The sequence below is a fragment of the Macaca thibetana genome, chromosome 6 (assembly GCF_024542745.1).
Source record: "Macaca thibetana thibetana isolate TM-01 chromosome 6, ASM2454274v1, whole genome shotgun sequence".
NCBI lineage: Eukaryota > Metazoa > Chordata > Mammalia > Primates > Cercopithecidae > Macaca > Macaca thibetana.
Window position 1 is genome coordinate 33,081,841 of NC_065583.1, and position 20,115 is coordinate 33,101,955.

Sequence of the window (20,115 nt, forward strand, 5' to 3'; positions counted from 1 at the left end):
TGTGAAAACATTCTGTAAATCATAAAATGCCATTCCACATATTTATCATTACTTTGGGCGTTTTGGATTACTGTGGATGTGCCTGAGCACTCAAGGACTAAGAATTTATTTACCAGGAGGTAAACCAACTTAAGAGAATAAGTTTCTATGTTGATAAAGAAACAGAGAAAGAAATGCCCCAGGGCAAAGTTCACAGGAAGGTAAATGCCAAACCCAGAGCCTTGTTAAAAAAATAATATTTTAAGAGCACCCCTTGGGTATTAATTCTTCCTGTATTCCCAGCACTTTGGGAGGCCCAGGTGGGCGAATCACTTGAGGTCAGGAGTTCAAGCCTGGCCAACATGGTGAAATTTGATCTCTACTAAAACTATAAAAATTAGCTGAGCATGGTGGCATCTGCCTGTAGTCCCAACTACTTGGGAGACTGAGGCAGGCGAATTGCTTAAATCCATGAGGCAGAGGCTGCATTGAGCTGAGATTGCACCACTGCACTCCAGCCTGGGCAACAGAATGAGACTCCATCTCACTAAATCAATCAATCAATCAATGAATAATATTCTAGGAATTGTAGAAGCACCCTTTGGGTATTAATTCTTCCAAATCTGTGCATCCTAATTTGGTCATTTCAGGTTGCCCAACACACAAATTTATGAATGACAAAAACTCATTTAAAGGGATTTTGTTATTCACAAAGTAGGGGACTACACGCTAATTTTGATGATAATGAGTGTAACTTCTCATATGACTTCAAAGTCACATGGAATAAGATTCAAATGTCTGTTCACTATAAAAAATGTATTTGAAGAAGAAAATACTTGGGCCATCAAAATCATCCCCACACTGTAAATTATATATATACAAATCCTATGAAAAAAAATCAAACATGGACCAGACTATGACCAGCTAGCATGAATACTACATAAAGAGTCAACTAAGATATTGAACCTGATAACTTTTGAGAATTTTGCTGATCTGATAGTCTATGTATATGATTGTTAATTGTGGTTTAATGCTATTTTAGCTAACACCTTAATTTTATTTACATTTTTAATAAAGTAGAATTACAAAGAGGCCACTTATGCAGTTTATAATGCACTGAGATCCCTTGTATAATCAACATATAAAGTACATGTGTGCCCACCACATAGAAGATGAAACAATTCTATCATTTCAAAGGATTACAAATTGTAATGATGGTTTTGTTTTGGTTTGTGAGATTGTATAGCTATGATTTATTTGAAGTTAAGGCTTTGAAGGTCCTAGAATCCCTGATTCTAACTTTGTTTACATGGAAAGCATCTTTGGCTTTATGATTATCAACTTTTTGATGCAGTTTCCAGAAATGTGTTATGGAAAAAATTGGAGCCTACATAGATTTTTTAATTGATAAATTCTATTTATTGATAAATTATACATATGTTTATATGAGTGCATTCTGTACATGTTTATATAAATTATATATTCAAGGAAAAAAATGAGTCTGAAAACTAATGACTGAATTTTGAATATGCAATAAAATGCCAAAGTCAACTCCCTTGCCTCAGTCTTGTGGAGCTTCTTGGGAACCTCCAAGATCCCAGGGCATCCTCCGGTAGCTACGTCATTTGAAGCTGGAGAATTTCCTGACTCCAGTACCAAGTTCCCCTCAAAGGAAAGCTAGAATCCCCAGGCCCTATATAATGTGATTTTACCAGATTCTACCTGTCTGCCTGTCTGTCACCATCAAGGCCTCCAGCAATAAGACAGATCTCTATGACATGGTCACCTCATGAGCAGAGGATGGGGATCCTGTCCAGCTACTCTCAGAGCACAAACCACGAGGAGCCATTTAAGGCAGTGTGACAGTATATATCTGGAGGTCTCGGATTGAGGTTAAGCATGTCATCCCTGCTGAAGCCTTTAGAAAAAAAAAAAAACTGGGGGAGGTGGGTGGTGTCATGAGCCATCCAAGAGCCTGGAGTTCGTCTCCCTTAGGCCCAGGTTATGTGTCAATGAAATCTAGGTACCATCTCTTCTGGGTGTGGAACAATGGAATGAACCCTGTCAGCAGTCAGGAGACAGAGCAATGTCCAGAGTAAAATAGACTTAGCTCTTTTGTTTACCTCTTGGGACCTATCTTCTCACATATAAAATGCCAGGGGTGGAGAAGAATTAGGTTCTCACATCAGAATCCTTTCTTCATTCACAAATTTACCTGGAATTCCATCACATGAAAGATTCAAGCCGGATGGGGAATAGTAGGTCTGGATCCCCTATCTCTGGTTATTGTAATCTATGCCCTGGAAGGAATCTTCTTGGGAGCCTAAAGCCCAATCGCTTGATCAGGGAATATCCTCTGTGCCGGTGCTTATTTTCCTCCTGTCCTTAGCTTTTCTGAGGCGGTGTTCATAATACTGCCATGAACTGTTTTGTCCAGGTGACAGTCATTTCCTCAAAATCACGCCTCCCCGTTACAAAATCTCTTCTTCCAATCAGAAAGCACACTGTCTCCTGAAACTTCCTTCCTAGAATAGAGACCTGAGCCTTCACTGGTTGTGAAGCACCTGCTACTAGACCCCAGAAAACTCCTGCAGAACCCACCTTCAAACTAACCTACCCTTGGGAGAATGCCCTCTTTCTTGATTTCTTTACAAATTGTCTATTTTCATGTTGGAGCATCTCTAGATTCATTCAAGGGGAAGAGACTAGTATTGATTTAGCACTTACTGTGCGCTAGGTGGTTTCTATTTGTTATAGTTTAATTCTCTCAATAGCACTATGGCATTCAGAGAAAAAGAGATTTTCTGAACACCAGCTATGAGGCAGGGTCTCTTGCCAGAAACCTACTAATAAAGAAACCTGACAAGGTCTCTACTCTCTCGTGTCAGAAACCAGAAAATAAACAAGGAGACATATATACATGAATAAGACAAGTTTAGATACTGATACGTGCTATAAAAAGAATAAAAAATAGAGATGGGCAAGGGGATGTTTCAGCTGAAGTAGTTAGGCACGGTTAGATGGAGGAGGTGTGCTCTGTGATGGGGGACAAGAATGCTAAGGAGTCAGGCATATATTTCATCTGAGGGAATATCGCGTCAGGCAAAGGGAAAGGCAAATACAAATGCACTGGGGCAGAAATGTGCTTGACATAGCCAGTATAGCCTAATGAATGTGAAAAAAAAGTGGTAGGAGATGGGATCAGAGAAGTGAGTAAAGGCTGATCATAATCCAGTAGCTTTGGTGCCATTTACCAGTTACTACATGTCAGCCTCGGTGAAAGCATTTTACATGAGACACCTCATTTAACCCTATTAAGCTAAGTATCATTTTCCCATCATAGGGATCAGAAAACCAGGCTGTACATCAGAGAAGTTAATCTGGAATTTTTAAGGATGCAGAAATTACCTGCGGCTGGAAATGGAGCGCAGGTTCCACCAAATCTAAGGGGACTTGATCCACCTGAGGCCTGTTCTTGTTAGCAGCAAGAACAGAAATGGATGGATTCTCTTATTGTGCACTATTCCCCTTTGCCTCTTTGTTTCTCCGTGGAATTTTGGCTGTCTGCAAACAAAGATGCATTTATGCAGTAGGTCTTCATTGATTTCAAGTTAGCTAGTTCCAAATGGCATCTAATTGGAAGGAAAAGCCAATTATTGGCCAGCCAGAAAGTGATTCTTGATAAAAATTATTTTATCAGAAATGAGTGGAAATCAATCTGGCTATGTAATCGTAGACTTTCTCATGCATTTCCTTATCTCTATCCTTACTGACATCATCCTTTCTACAACTGACATTATCTTTCATCTGCATTGGGGAATTAGGCTCTAAAGCCTAACTTTCAGCATGCCATTTCCCCAATCAAAACCCCTCAAGGACTCCTCATGGCCTACCAATACTTTCCCTAAGTCCACTGTCGGAGTTTTTCTTCCAGTTATTCCCCTCATCCCTGCAAAGCAAACAATATGCTCAACTCTTTGGATTTGCACATTCAGCTACTACTCCTGCTGTTCTTTCCACTGGGCATGCTTCCCCTGGCACCTCTTACATGGTGTATTTCAAATACCACCTCCTACCTGAAGTCTTTTCCAGCCTCCAGGACTGCATGAGGTTTTTGACCTATTCCAGCCCCGGAACACTTTGTTCTTCTCCTGTGACATTTCGATATGCTTTTCAGTGTGCTTCATTAATTATGTTCTTTTTGATCTCTCCTACTAGATTTTGAGCTCTTTGAGAACTTTGGCCAATTCTTATTGCTCATCTTTCTCTTTCCTAGTGCCCAACACAGGTTTTTGTGCACTGAAGTTATCAAATAAATTCATTGGATGTATTTGTTTGAAAGAATGTGAAGGTGTTCATTGTTACGGCATCTCCACTGTACCAGTCTGCTTTGCCCCTTCAGTCCCAAATCTCAGTGCTGCTCTGCCATTAATACTCCACCCACTGCAAAAGCTGCAGCCTTCTGATAAGAGAAAACTCTTTCAGTGACAGTTTTGAATAAAATCAAGATGTTTATCCTACCTTTTGCAAGTGGCAGAAAGATTAGAGTTTTAAAATACCGTTATATCCCTGAGTTATGGCAAGTTTATTTTCTCTTTTGGTCCTGTCTATTGAAAAAGGACTTAAGCTTAAAGTTTTGTATTTATAGAATGCTGTGATGAAGCAGACCGAAGTTTTGTAGGTTACTTGACATTGTATAATCCTGGAGGACATTGGCCTCCATTTCACCAATAATGGCATTTATTGAGACAACGTAGAGCAAATGAAGCGTGAACTGAGCCATAGATGTAGAATGGAGCCAGTGAGAGTTATTCAGGCTAGAGTGTAACAAAGCATATACGAAAGATGTCAGAAAATGTCAGATTTTTCAGCAGCATCCTTTCTAATTTGCTGTGTGACTGGGCATGTCTCTGCACCTTTCTGCCTGAAGTTTTGCCATTTGTAAATTGAGAAACTGTCTTCGGTTAGGAGCTTGGGCTTTGACATTAGATGGACATAAGTTGAGATTTAGAGTCTACCAGTTACTGAATGTGTGACACAAGCAAGGTCCTCAACTCTTTGAGCCTCAGTTTCGTCTTTGCAAGGGGATAATCATAGCACATTGCCCATCCAGTGTGATGAGGCGTCAGTGGGTTAAAGCATATAAATAGTGGCACACAGTCTCTGGCATACAGTAAGTTCTCACTGAAGTGTAGCTGTTACTATTATTACTCTGAATTTCATGACATTTGAAATTCAGAAGCAGTATGTGGAGTCATATGGAAAGGGTGTTGAGAAACCAGGAGCGGGGAAGTGGTGGAAGTGGCAGGCAGTGATTGTTTCTCTGCCAGTTGTCTAATCTGAGAAGGGAGAGGTTAAGAAGGCTATTCAGGAGAAGATGGAGATAGTAAGGGATTTGGCTGTGGAGTCAGAGAAGAAACATAATCTGCACGCATGGAAAATGGTATGTACTTGTCATTCAGTGTCTTATTATGACGTTCCTAATATGTCTCTTAATCCTTTCCAATTAATGTGTCTCGCAAGCAAGAGTCTCATTTTACCTTCTAAGACAGTAAAAGGATGCAACTTTATTGAGAATATAAGATAGTCAGGACTACCTAAACACTTTACATATTTGGTAACATTTAATTCTCATAAAAAGTTTTGACTGGATTGAATCCCTGTTTCCCGATTTGCCAAATTTGTTTCGTTGGACACCTTAATTAATTTCTCTGAGCTTCAGTTTCTGTATTGGTAAAAATAGAGGTATTAACACTACCTAACTCATGAGGTTTGTATAATTTAAATAAAATTATGATAGCAATAGCAATTAACACACTGCCAGGGAGATAATTGGTAGTTTCTATTATTATTTTTATTATTATTGTATATAATGCCCATTTTATGGATAAGTAAAATGAGGCTTAAGGAGACTACTTTTTTTTTTTTTTGGAGAAGGAGTCTCACTCTGTTGTCCAGGCTGGAGTGCAGTGGCGCCATCTCGGCTCACTGCAACCTCTGCCTCCTGGGTTGTAGCAATTCTCCTGCCTCAGCCTCCCGAGTAGCTGGGTTTACAGGCACGTGCCACCATGCCCGGCTAATTTTTTGTATTTTTATAGAGATGGGGTTTCACCGTGTTGCCCAGGCTGGTCTTGAACTCCTGACCTCAGGTAATCCACCCACCTAGACTAAGTTTCTAACCAAAGGTCATACAAGTTATAATGAGCAGAGCCAGGCTACAAACCTAGATCTGTCTATGTTGAGAATCCATGCTCTATTTTTCTGGCTGCCTAGGTGAGAGACAGAAGTAATACCACCAAACATCAAAGAGACACTCCCTCTGAAATTAGAAGATATTTTCTAATATGTGAGGGTAGCCTAATAGCCTGGATGAATAGTCATTTAAATTGGTCTGGAGTCCTGAATGAAAGGGCAGACATTATCTGTACTTTTAAAAACTTGGTTGAGATCAGATAATTTAATTTCAATTTAGTTTTTCTCCATATTGAATGCCATTAGGGGGTTACGTCATTTCATTCCGGCCTTGGTCCCCTCAATTAGCATGGCAATCATCAGTATATGGTCTTCCTGTCAATAGGGTACAAACAGGGACCCATATGCCACTGCTTAATGATGAAATTCTTGGCCAGGATAAAGATCAGCAACCCCCAACCCCACCCTACATTCTTTCTCCAAAGTCTTGTAGCAATCTCTTTTTATCATTCTTGGGAAACTTGCTGCTGGGAAGATCATGAGTCATCAGCTACTAAGGCTTTGTGAAAGAGAACCCAAGTCAAGGTTCTGTAATTTCAAGTGAAAAGACCTTGGCTGGCTGAGCAGAGGCACCATTTCTGGTGGGACCTCTGGTCCCAGCCAGCTAGAGAGTGGGCAGTTGGTCAAGGGATGTGAGTCAGTGGAAGGAACTAGGAAAGGGCACTCTTATCAGGGTCACCCTTATTATTGCATCTCCTCTCCTCAGCACAGAGCCATCTGGAAACACTGAACTTGTAAGACTAAAAGGCCAAAATCATTCTTGAATTCTGTCTCATCTAATAGTAGCCTTCTCGGTGGAGAGCATTCTCTATTTATTCTCTAATTTCCTGGCATTTCTTTGCTATTCAGACCTTCCTATTGCAGCAGATGGTTTTACTGTGGTAGCCTGAATAATGGAAAAAAAAAGACATGGATTCTGATTCCACCTTGCATTTTGACATTCATTAGCTAGGTAAATTCTAGCAAGCTACTTACTCTTCTGGGTCTCAGCTTTCTCATGAAACAGATGCCCTAGACTACCTCACCAAATTTTATTCAATTACTTGACAAGTGTTTTTGTGTTGTTAGAGGAGTGATACATAAATCAATTTTGTTCAATGGCCACTGAACAAACACCAATGGTGATTATGCTAATAGGTGAGAAATATGTAGTTACAAAAAACAGAAAGCTAGGCAAAAAGTAGTAAGACCAGTGAGGTTCATTAAGATACCATATTTTAAAATATGTAAGACTGGGTAACAAATTCAAGATACTACTATTATTATTACTGATTGTCTAATATTGCAGGTGAGAAGTCATTTTTTATTTTCGTACCTTCCAAGTCTCTTACATTTATTCTTCAAACTCTCTTACTTTGATACAACTTATCTGGTCTTTCACTGCTCATCACTTCATATGAGGACAACCATGGCTATATTCTACCTCCTTTCCCTCTACATCTGGACATACCATCAGGTTGATATTTTTAAAATCACACATATACACACAACAATAAATACAGAAAGAAAAAATAAAGTTATACCCTCCTAAAATTTTCTATATTCAGCAACTCTACTCCAAAACTTTAAGTAGTAATGCCAGTTGCTCATCAATACGTCATTCACTCCTACAATACAGTGTCCAATTCAGAGTACTTCGTATTTCAGCTCTCAGGTTGTATGCAACTTTTCCCTGCTCTGCTGCAGCCCACTAACCATGCTTTTCTTCCATCTCCTATCAGTTAAAACCAAGGCCAAGTTCATTGACTGCCTTGTCTATGAAACCTAATGGAGCCCACCGTGATCTGTTTAATACATTTTCCCACAGGACATGGTTCCCTGGGGCAGCAACCGTAATCTCCATGGGTGTTCTCAGCCCTACATACAAAAGAGAAGCATCCAAATTAGCTATCTCCACATAAAACTAACCAACAATACCAACACCAACATCACCAGCACCACCAGCAAAAAAATAGGACAAGGTAAAAGTCATTCTCTAATTGACAAAGACACGTGGGTCCATATAGATAGAGCATCTCAGGAGATAAAAGAAATGAAACAACTTTATTAACCGTCTCAGGAATGTAAGGAAAAAATGCTACCAATTTCAACATTTTGCTTGTTTTCATTTAAACAAACTTTAAGGAGATATCCACTGTGTGCCAGGAATTGTGCTAAGTGCTAGTAATGCAAAATAATAGACTCAGGGCTTGTTATGAAAGTCCCCATGGGCCTGATCTTGGGGCCGCAGATAAAAGGGAAGAGACTTTGTATTGCCACCTTCTGCGGCTGCATATACCCCGTTGGGTGCTCTGAGTGCTGATCATTGTGGCCAGCCTGGACTGTGATTAATCTTCCAGACCGGTTTGCAGACCCAGACACCTATGCCAGTGGGAAACTGGTGAGTGGGATCCTATGTGAGTATCTTGAGAGTATAAGAAAGCATCACACGGACAAGGACATCTGGAAAACCTAGTACTGATCACCACACATCAGCAACTTTCATGTTTCCCTTTTTCCCATCAAAGGTAAACTGCACTGAAACAATTCTACTGTAGTACTAACATTTAAGGCATAATAAATCCTTTTGAGAGTCTGATGAAATCTATGATCTTTTCCCTGAAAATCCGGACATATGCACACAATTTTTGCCACATTTCTAAGAAGTTCATTTATTCCCTGAAGTAAAAATCCAAGGTTAAATAAAAATTAAAATCCCTGCTTTAATGTGAAACTGTATTGGTGGATAAAACAAAAGTGATTTATAATGAAGTCACTAGGTTCTCCCTATTTTCCTGTCTGTGGTTAGTGATGTATTTATTTAGAAGTCGTAAGTACAGTCTTCTAGTACCATTTTTATGAGCACAATGACTCATTGTAAAAATAATATTTCTACATATAACATCTTTCTTTCCTCCAAATAGTCTATGGAAATTATCTCATAAATTGTTCCAGGTTCCCTAGAAACTGGATTAAGGAATATATTATTGCCTTCCTTTACAAGGAAGACAAGTTTCAAGTGCAAAATACAGAAGAGTCTGGGCAAATGGCTGAGATATTAAGGAATGACTGAATTCAACCAGAAATCAGAATTATTTCACTCAACAGGGAGTTACTTATTATATGCCTGTTGTGTGTCAGGTATTGTACTAGGCATGGGATTGGCTAACTCTCAGCCAGCTATCTGGTCCCCAAGTCTGTTCCTAGAGGAGGAAGTATATTCAATTTGAAAATTGACTGGAGAAAATACAGTATCCCTAACTCAGTAACAATATCCTATATTGTAACAGCATACATGGAGACAGTATAGTGTAGGTTGACACAGTTTTTGAAAGTAAACAAAACTGGATTCAGATCCTGATTTCAGCACTTATTGAATGGCCTTAGTTAAATACCTGAAGCTTTTGATCTTTAGTTTTCTTATCTGTAAAATAGAAATTACTTTTAGAGGCTGGGCCCACCGTGTCTCATGCCTGTAATCCCAGCAGTTTGGGATGCTGAGGTGAGCAGATCATTTGAGGTCAGGAGTTCAAGACCAGCCTGGTCAACATGGTGAAACCCCATCTCTACTAAAAATACAAAAATTAGCTGGGCATGGTGGTGGGTGCCTGTAATCCCAGCTACTTGGGAGGCTGAGGCAGGAAAATCACTTGAATCTGCGAGGTGGATGTTGCAGTGAGCACAGATTGTGCCACTGCACTCCAGCCTGGGCAACAGAGCGAGACTCCATCTCAAAAAAAGAAATTACTTCTAGAGCAAGAGTTAGCAAACTACAGCTCTGTGGGCCAAGTTCAGCCTTATGCGTGTTTTTTGTGTGATCCTTGAGCTAAACATTTTTTTTTGTATTTGTAAAGGGGTATAAAACAAACAACAACAATCAAACAGGAAAAAAAGAAAAGGACAGCAAAAAGGAGTATGCAACAGAGACTGCATGTGGCTTCAAGGCCTAAAAATACTTACATCTAGCCCTTCATAGAAAAAGTTTGCCAACTCTCAAAAAGTTGGCAACTCCTATTCTATAGTCAGAATGCCTGCATTTGAATCCTTATGGCCTCTTACCATCAGTATGATCTTGAGCAAATTGCCCAACTTCTGTATCTAATTTTCCTCATATCTCAAGTAGAGATGATAATAGTACTTATTTTATGTGTTGGGAAGCTGCATATGTTAATATGCTTAAAATGCTGAGAATGGAGGCTTATATATAGTAAATATTTAAGAAATGTTAGCTATCCTTATTAATATCATCATTACCATTGTCATCAGTTCTTCAAAAGATACTTGTGAATATTAAATAAGATAGTGCACATCAAACAAATAGGACAGTGCCTTTCTCACAACAGGCTCTCAATAACTGTCAGCTATCATTGATATTATCATCACCATCACCATCACCATTATCATCATTATAATTTTCAAAGCTCTTTTAAATACATCATTTCACTAGAAGCTCCCAACCACACTGTGGTTGCTGTTATGATCTCCCTCTGATACATGAGAAAATGAAGCTTGGAGAAATGAAGAGTTAGATACTGAGCCAGGAAGAGGCGGAATGTGGACTAGTGCCAGAGATTTTGCATTCTGGACCAATGTGTCCTCTTTCCACACCATGCTGCCTCTCCATCAAAATATCTGAGGATCTGTTGTTTGTTAGTTTTCTCCAAATGATATACTTTGCATCCTAGGAGCCTGACAAGGCAGGCAAACATGACTATGTTCCTCCCTGGCGTGGTTATGCAGACAGGAAGCTGGGATAATTGGATTCCAGCCATTTGGTCTCAGGACTGCATTTGTAACCAGCCAACTGCTGATGACCAAGCCTAATGGATAAAGCCCTGACCAAACAAACACAACCCCCGTGTAGGAACTTATTGTTTATGCTGCAGAGAGAGAGATACATTGGCAGCAGCCAGCAGCCTTCTAATGGTTCCTACCCAGGGCAGAGCTGGCTTCAGAATGTGCCAGGACTCAGCTTGCCACTACGACAAGCAGAGGTATTTGGACTGGGAAAATGTTCAGGTGAGGAGGCAGGACATTTTTGACAGAAGATCTTGTGTAGTCAGATCAGAACCATTTTATTATTTGGTGTAGGCCAAAGGCTATGGCAAGACTCATTTAAGCAAAGTGTGCACAAGGATTGATGTTTAAACAAAGTTAAGATCACAGTGGTACAGCATTAGAGTGTGTTGATGACTATAAAAAAAGCTAACGTTTTGCAGTTAGTTTATAAAAGGAGTCATCTTATCTTCATATCACCCTGTTGTTTCTATAGTACTTAAACCAGCTTTAGCTCAGATTTTTTTTTAAGTCGGGAGATTCAAATAGACTTTACTGTGGAGCAGTATGTAAATTTGTGTTTCCTGGTATTGTTGCTGCAAAGATAATAAAAACTATGTTTAAGAAGTGTATTCATCCATTTCACACTGCTAATGAAGACAAATCCAGCCCTGGGTAATTTATAAAGGAAAGAGGTTTAATTGACTCACAGTTCGGCAGGGCTGGGGAGGCCTCAGGAAACTTACAATCATGGCGGAACGGAAAGTAAATACATGCTTTTTCACATGGCGGGAGCAAGCAGACCTCCCTAGCAAAAGGGGAAAAAGTCTATTACAAAACCATCAGATCTCATGAGAACTCACACATTATCATGAGAAAAGCAGCATGGGGTAACTGCCCCTATGGATTCAATTACCTTCCACTGGGTTTCTCCCACCACACATGGGGATTATGGGAACTACAATTCAAGATGAGATTTGGGAGGGGACACAGCCAAGCCATATCAATAATCTTCAGCATTGTCCTCGATGTATAGGGCAGAATAAATAAAACACACTTCGTAGACAGGGTTTTGCCATGCTAGGATAAGCAAATGACATCTGTTTCCAATGATGGAAGTAAGCTGTGCTTAGAAGCAGTTCTGAGACTTGTTCCCCAACTGTTGCGACACAGAACTCTCAGTCTGAGGAAGAGGACAAGAAGACCTCCCTTCCTAGAAAGACACCCTTATGGATCCCTATGGTGGGTAGATTTAGTTCTTCCTTCTAAGGCAACGGCAAACAAGTGTAAAGTCTTATAACTTAATATTTGTAGATAAGACCATTTTAAGTAGCCAAGAGTTCCTGTGATAGTAAAGGAGATAGAAGTAATAAGGAAAGCTGGGATTCTTAGAAACTCAAAGAAGGTCTGGGAGCTATCCAGGTGTTTGAAGCACTTTGAGCCAATGTTCTGGGATCCCATGTCTCTACTGACCTCTTCTTTTTGTTGGCTACATAAGCCCTGTCTTCTTGGCTTTGAGGTTTCCTAACACCTGCTGTCAGGCAGTTGGCTAGCCACCAACCAATCCCTGGCCTGTCACATCACCATTCACACCACAGCTAACACAACAGCCATCTGTGCTGCTTCCTAGGCCTGTGACCTACCTCAGCTCTATCCCAGGCTGACAGACTAAGGCCCTGCCTGTATCAAACATATCCAAACTTAAGAATGGAAAGATTGACCTTCTAGCATAGGCTTATGCCATGGTCATTTAAAGTTTTCTACATTGTCTGGGAAGTGGGGGTTGGGGGAAATGTGTAACCCTCCTTTTCACCATACCAACCTCAAGAGTTTGTGGTGAGTAGAAAACAGAATAATGGATGTCTAAGGGCTTTGTACAATTATGGTTTGCAATACAAATGTAAGTGACAATCTCTGTATGTAAAAACATAGGTTAACGTTGGTGTGGTTTTACATGGTCATTCCAGCCAATGAAAAATACAAACAGCCAGAGGTCTCAGGAAAACTATACTGTTAATTTAGCAAGGTTGACATAAATAGGGGACTGTGGATAAGGCATGTTATACAAATTATACCGTTTCTGAAAATCTGAAGTTTTGTTTTATAGTAATACCTTAGATTTCATCTTAACATTATTGTGTGACATTAATCGCATTTATCATTTTTAAGCATGTTGTGATGCAAACAAGTGTTCATAAGCATTATATCCTCTTCCGAAATTTTCACAAGGAAAGGGCTGTCATTTTTTTTTTTTTTTGCCAGAATTTGCTCAGTAATTTCAGACACGTCTATATTATCTACATGGTGTGCACTCAAAAGTTCAGTCATTTAACTCCTTAAGGGTTATATCCAAAAAAACCCACCATTGTTATCTGAATTTAGAAAGAAATATTAAATAGGCATGTAAAAGTTGTCAGGATCATAATTAAATAATTATTAAGGTCAATAAAACAACATATATATGCCAAATATTGGTGACTTGTAGTAATTCATAATATTATCTCATGTGTAATTGTAGCCCCATGCAGGAACATTCAACACTGCTTAATTGTAGGAGATCAAGAGTGAAGGAATGGTTTTGGCTACCCTTTGTGCACTAAAATGCAACAATCCTGCTGCGATTTGAGTGAATGGATCCTTATTGCCTTGAAGTTTAATTTTCAGAGAAGCATGACATGCAGATACCCAGATATTTAAATCTTCAAATGATTACTTAGAGCCCATTGAAAGTTTTTGAGTTTCTTTCTTAAATTTTCATACTGGCACATGAATTACTGAAATTGGAAATTTTCATAAAATAGACATAGTTTTCAGATGGTAACACTAAGAGAGCTTTGTTAGTTCAGGATACCAAGGCATATCATCAGGCTAATGAAATACAAGACAAATCAAGTTGAAGGAAGAAAAAATTGGAGGTCTAAATGACCACTTAATCATGTATTTAACTTAAAGTTGCATTAAAATGATGCTAGTTGATATTTATAAATGTTATGCCAGGCGTTATTTATACATGATGAACATGCCTTACTTCATTTACTATTCACCATAACTCGCTGACAGAGGGTACTGGTATTGTCTCTATGTGTAGATGTGGAAATTGAACCGTAGGGAGGTCTGAGGTTGCAAGGCTACTTAGTAATGGAGTTGGGATTAGAATACTGGACATTTAACTCTCCGCCACCATTGCTCAATTAATGGTCAGTGAAATGCCGAACTGTGCTGAATGAGTAAGTCATGGCTCCTTTCCCCAAAAGGTTTGTAATTTATCTGAAAATGTGCTATTTCAATTCACTTGCAGTTGCATTTAACAAGCCACAGAGGCTTATATTGTTAAATGAATTGCAGAAGCAGGAAGTGCTGTTTATTTAAAAGAAGGAAAGGGAGTATCACATTGAGATGGTCACAGATGACTATACGGAGGAAGTGCACATACATATTCAACTATATTTTCAAAGATCCTTCAACACAGACATATCATGGAGATTAGCCACATGAGAAAAGAGGAGGCTGAGTTCCCTTACTTGATAAATTAAGGTAGTAATGTGTCCTGTGAACATCCCAAGTTGTTGCAAGACTCAAATGAAACACTAACTTAAGCGTGCTAAGCGTGCTTTTTAGACATACAGTGTGGCATAACCATGTTGTGCAATAATTATGCTCCCCTCCTTATCTTCCTCTAAAAGCACTTTAAGAATATTGGTAAGTTCATTTAGGCTGAGATCACGTGTCTACTAATCTCTATGTTTTTTTCTTCTTCTTCTTTTTTCTTTCCCAAATTCTGCTTGGCTTTCCTTCATCTGTGGCTGTTTTCTGTTTCAACTAAAAGTGGCTGTTCCCCTGTCTCCAGCTTCTTCCTGCTCTTCTGCAATAGACCAGTTCCTGTCTAAATCTGAAAGTGCTCTGTAAGTCTGTCACTGTCTGTTGTGAGTCTATCTGTGTCTGCCTATTTATTTCTTTATACAAAATATCCTTAAGTGTCTGTTTACACTTCTGTCCTCACAGGACAAAGTTAAGGCTGCACAATTGTTGGCACAGACCTGCCAAGCCCATATTAATATTGTTTCGGTGGTTTATTTAATTTTCTATTTTTACATTTTTTAATGATGTGTTTGGCTTCTTCCCTGTTCTGGGAGCACGGCTTTCACAAGCCCTATGGGAGATGAGCACTGCGATGGAGCTGAAATCACCCAGTATAACTGTGATTCTTAGAAGTCCTCTCATCTGGATTACCCAAGTGCTCCAGTTCATTTCTTTATCTCCTTGGCTGTAAGCAGTAGACTCCTTCATACTTCTTAAACAATTGGTTGTGACTAAATAAGGTACTTTTTAAAAAAGTTTTCTAAAGAGACTACTTTTTAGAGCAGTTTAAAGTTCACAGCATAATTGAGGGGAAGGTACAGAGATTTCCTATATGCCTCCTTACCCCACATAGGCACAGCCTCCCTCATTGCCAATATCCTCCTCCAGAGTGGTAAATTAGTTAAACTGATGAACCTACATTGACACATATCATTATCACCCTGAATCCATATTTTACATTAGAGTTCCTTCTTAGCATTGTGCATTCTGTGGGCTCAGACAAACACGTAATGACACATATCTACCACTGTGGTATTTTACAGAATAATTTCATTGCCCTAAAAATCCTCTGTGTTCTGCCTGTTTATCTCTTCTTCCTCCTCCCCCGCCCCAACCTCTGGCAACCATTGATCTTTTTATTTTCTCCATAGTTTTACCTTTTCCAGAATGTCATATTATTGAAATAATACAAGGCATAAACTTTTCAGATTGACTTTTCTCACTTAGTATATGCATTGAAGATTCCTCCCTGTCTGTTCACGGTTTGATAGCTCATTTCAATTTGGCGTGGTATAATATTCTGTTGTCAGAAGCACTACAATTTATCCATTCACCTACTGAAAAATGTCTTGGTTGCTTTCCAGTTTTAGCAATTACGAATAAAGCTCCTGTATACATGTGTGCAGGTTTTTGTATCAACATTTTCAACTCCTTGGCGTAAATACCAAGGAGCTCAATTGCTGGATTGTATGATAACAATATGTTTAGTTTTGCAAAAAAACCAGACAAATTGTGTTCCAAAGTGGCTAAACCATTTTGCATTCCAACCAATTGTGTATGAATTACTGTTGCTCTTCATTCTTCCTAGCATTTGATGCTATCAGTATGATGAATTTTGGTTATTTTTATAGGTATATAGTGGTGTGTCATCTCCATCTGCAATTCCCTGATGATACATGTGCAGCATCTTTTCATTTGCTTATTTGCCATATAAATATCTTCTTTGGTGAGGTGTTTATTAAGGTCTTTGGTCCATTTTTAAAATTAGGTTGTTCATTTTGTCATTATAGAATTTTAAGAGTTCTTTCTATATTTTGGATAATAGTCCTTTATCAAGTATGTCTTTTGTAAATATTTTCTTGCTTTGTCATTCTCTTAACCATGTCTTTCAAAGGGCAAAATTTTTAATATTAATAAAGTCCACCTCATCAATTATTTCTTTCATGAATTGTACATTTGGTGTTATGTCTAAAAAGTTGTCACCAAACCAACAGTCATCTAGATTTTTTCCTATGCTATCTTCTAGAATTGTCATGGTTTTTATTTTATATTTAGATCTATGATGCATTTTGAGTTAATTTTTCTGCAGGTTATAAGGTCTGTGCTAGATTCTATTTATTTATTTATTTATTTATTTATTTTTTTGCAAGTCAATGTCCAGTTGTTCTACCACAATTTGTCGACAAGACTATCTTTTCTCCCTTGTATTGCCTGTGCTTCTTTGTCAAAGATAAGTTGACTATATTTACCTTGGTCTATTTCTGGGGTCTCTATACTGTTTCACTGATCTCTTTGTCTATTCTTTGGCCAAACTATACTGGCTCTCTTACTGTAGTTTTATATTAAGTCTTGAAGTTGGCTAGTATCAGTCCTCTGACTTTATTCTCCTCCTTCAATATTGTGTTGGCTGTTCTGGGTCTTTGTCTCTTCATATAAACTTTAGAATCAGTTATTCTGGTCAAAAAACAAACAACAACAAGAATAACAACAACAAAAAAACACCTCACTGAGATTTTGATTGGAAATGCATTAAATCTATAAATCAATTATAAGCCTTGACATCTTGACAATATTCAGCCTTTCTATCCATGAGCATGGAATATAGCTCGATTTACGTTTGTATTTGATATTTTTCATCAGAGTTTTGTAGTTTTCTTCATATAAATCTTGTACATACTTTATAATTTTACAACATTCCAGTATAAGCTTGAAAAGCAGGCCAGGTGTAGTGGTTCATGCCTATAATCCCATCACTTTGGGAGGTCGAGCTGGGTGGATCATGAGGTCAGGAGATGGACACCATCCTGAACAACATGGTGAAACCCCATCTCTACTAAAAATACAAAAAACAAAAAAAAAATAGCTGGACGTGGTGGTGCGTGCCTGTAGTCGCAGCTACTTGGGAGGCTGAGGCAAGAGAATCGCTTGAACCCGGGAAATGGAGGTTGCAGTGAGCCAAGATTGTGCCACTGCACTCCAGCCTGGACAACTGAGTGAGACTCCATCACAAAAAAAAAAAAAAAAAAAAAAGAAAGAAAGAAAAAGCAAAGCAAAGCAAAGCAAAGCAAAGCAGTGGTGACAGCAGACATCCTTGACTTATTCCTGATCTTAGGGGAAATCTTTGAGTTTCTCTCCATTAAGCATGGTTTTAGCTGTGGGTTTTGTGTAGATTTTCTGTATCAAATTAATAAAGTTCTCCTCTAGTCTTAGTTTACCAAGAGCTTTTTAAATCATGAATTGATATTACACTTTGTCAAATGCTTTTTATGCATGTATTAATATAATCGTGATTTTTCTTTTTTAGCCTATTGATATGATGGATTACATTAATTGATTTTCAAAAGTTGTATTTGCCCTACATACCTGAGATAAATACCACTTAGTTGGGTGGACAATTTTGTGCATACATTGTTAGACTTGATTTGCTAATATTTTGTTGATGATTTTTGCATCTATGTTCACAAGAGGTATTGATTTATAGGGTTTTTTGTTTTTTGTAATGTCTTTGGTTTTGGTACAGGATAATGCTCATAGAATGAGTCAGAAAGTATTCTCTCTGCTTGTATCTTCTGAAACAGATTGTAGAGAATTGGTATAATTTCTTCCTTCTGTGTTTGGAAGAATTCACCAGTGAACCCATCTCAGTCTAGTACTTTCTGTTTTGAAAGGTTGTTCATTTTTATTCAATTTCTTTAATATATGTATAAGCTTATTCATATTGTCTATTTCTTCTTGTGTGAGTATTGGCAGAATGTGTCTTTCAAGGAATTTGTCAGTTTCATCAGGGTTATCAAATTTGTGGGCATAGAGTATTTTGTAGTACTTGATTATTCTTGACTATCCCTTTAATGCCCACGGTGTCTATAGCAATGTCACTTCTTTCATTTCTTGTATTAATAATTTTTGTTCTTTCTCTCTCTCTCTTTTTGTTTAGACTGGCTAGAGATGTATCAATTTTGTTGTTGTTTTCGAAAAACTAGCTTTTGGTTTTATTGATTTTCTCAATGAATTTCTTATTTTCAATTTAACTGAATTCTCCCCTAATTTTTATTATTTCATTCTACTTACTTGGAATTTAGTTTCTTCTTCTTTTTCTAGCTTCCTAAAGTAGAAACTTAAATCACTGATTTTAGATCTTTCTTCATTTAGTCCAAAATATTTTATAACTTATTTTGAGATTTCTTTTTTGATCCATATGTTATTTAGAACTGTGTTGCTGAATCTCCAAGTATTTCAGAATTTTCCACCTATCTTTCTGTTATTGATTTCTACTTTAATTCCACTGTGGCCTGAGAGCAGACACTGTGTAATTTCTATTCTTTTACATTTGTTAAGGTAAGTTTTATGTAGAATGTGGAATATCTTGGTGAATGTTCCACATGAACTTGAGAAGAATGTCTACCTGCCATTGTTGGGTAAAGTAGTTTATTGATATGAATTTTATTGATTCGTAGTACTGCTGAGTTAAATTATGCCCTTAACTGATTTTCTGCCTTCTGGATCTGTTCATTTATGATAGAGAAGTGTTGAAGTCTGCAGCCATAATCGTGAATTTATCTATTTCTCCTTGCACTTCTTAGCTTTTGCCTCGTGTATTTTGGTGTTCTGTTCTTATGTGCATGCAGTGCTAAGGAGTATTGTGTCTTCTTGGAGAACTGACCCCTTTTTTTATTATGTAATGCCTCTATCTCTGGTAACTTTTCTTGCTCTGAAGTGTGTTCTGTTCAAAAATTAATATAACTGCTCTCATTTTCTTTTGATTAATATTACATTGGTATATATTTCTCCATCCATTTACTCTTAATCTATATGTGTCTTTATATTTAAAGTGGATTTCTTGTAGATAGCATATAGTTTGGTCTTACTTCTGATCGATTTTGATAATCTCTGTCCTTTAATTGGTGTATTTAGATCATTATCATTCAAAGTGATTCTTAATATAGCTAAATTAATTAATTGTCTTCTATTTGTTGCCCTAGTTCTTTGTTCTTATTTCTGTCTTCTACTCTTTTTCTACCTTTTGTGCTTTTAAATAAGCATTTTAAATTATTCTATTTTCTATCTTTTCTATCATATCAGTTTAACTTCTATTTTGACTTTTTTTAATGATTGCCCTAGAGTTGGCAAAACACATTTAAGAACTAATCCAAGTCCACTTTCAAATGACACTATACAACTTTTTGATAGTACAAATACCTTATAATGACAAAATAGTCGTAATTCTTCTTCTCATCCCTTAGTTCATTGCTGTCATTCATTTCATTTACACATAAACATATGTACAGATAGTCACCAACTTATGATGGTCCAACTTAACAATTTTTCAACTTTATGATGGGTTTATCAGGATGTAACTCCATTGAGGAGCATAAAAGCATACATAATTAATACATTACTGCTATTATTTTGAACAATCTGTTATCTACTTGAGCAATTAAGACTAAGAAAAATAGAAACTATTATTTTACTTCACTTATTCCTTCTCTGATGCTCTTCCTTTTTCTATGTAAAACTGAGAATCTGGCCTATTTATTTTCCTTCCATCTAAAT

At 37.8% G+C, this 20,115-nt stretch overlaps 1 protein-coding gene across 1 annotated transcript in view; it reads left to right on the forward strand.

Moving 5' to 3' along the window:
* HTR4 (5-hydroxytryptamine receptor 4) overlaps positions 1-20,115 on the forward strand; it is a 189,951-nt gene that overhangs the window by 160,359 nt on the left and 9,477 nt on the right. The gene's annotated exons all lie outside the window — the stretch shown is intronic.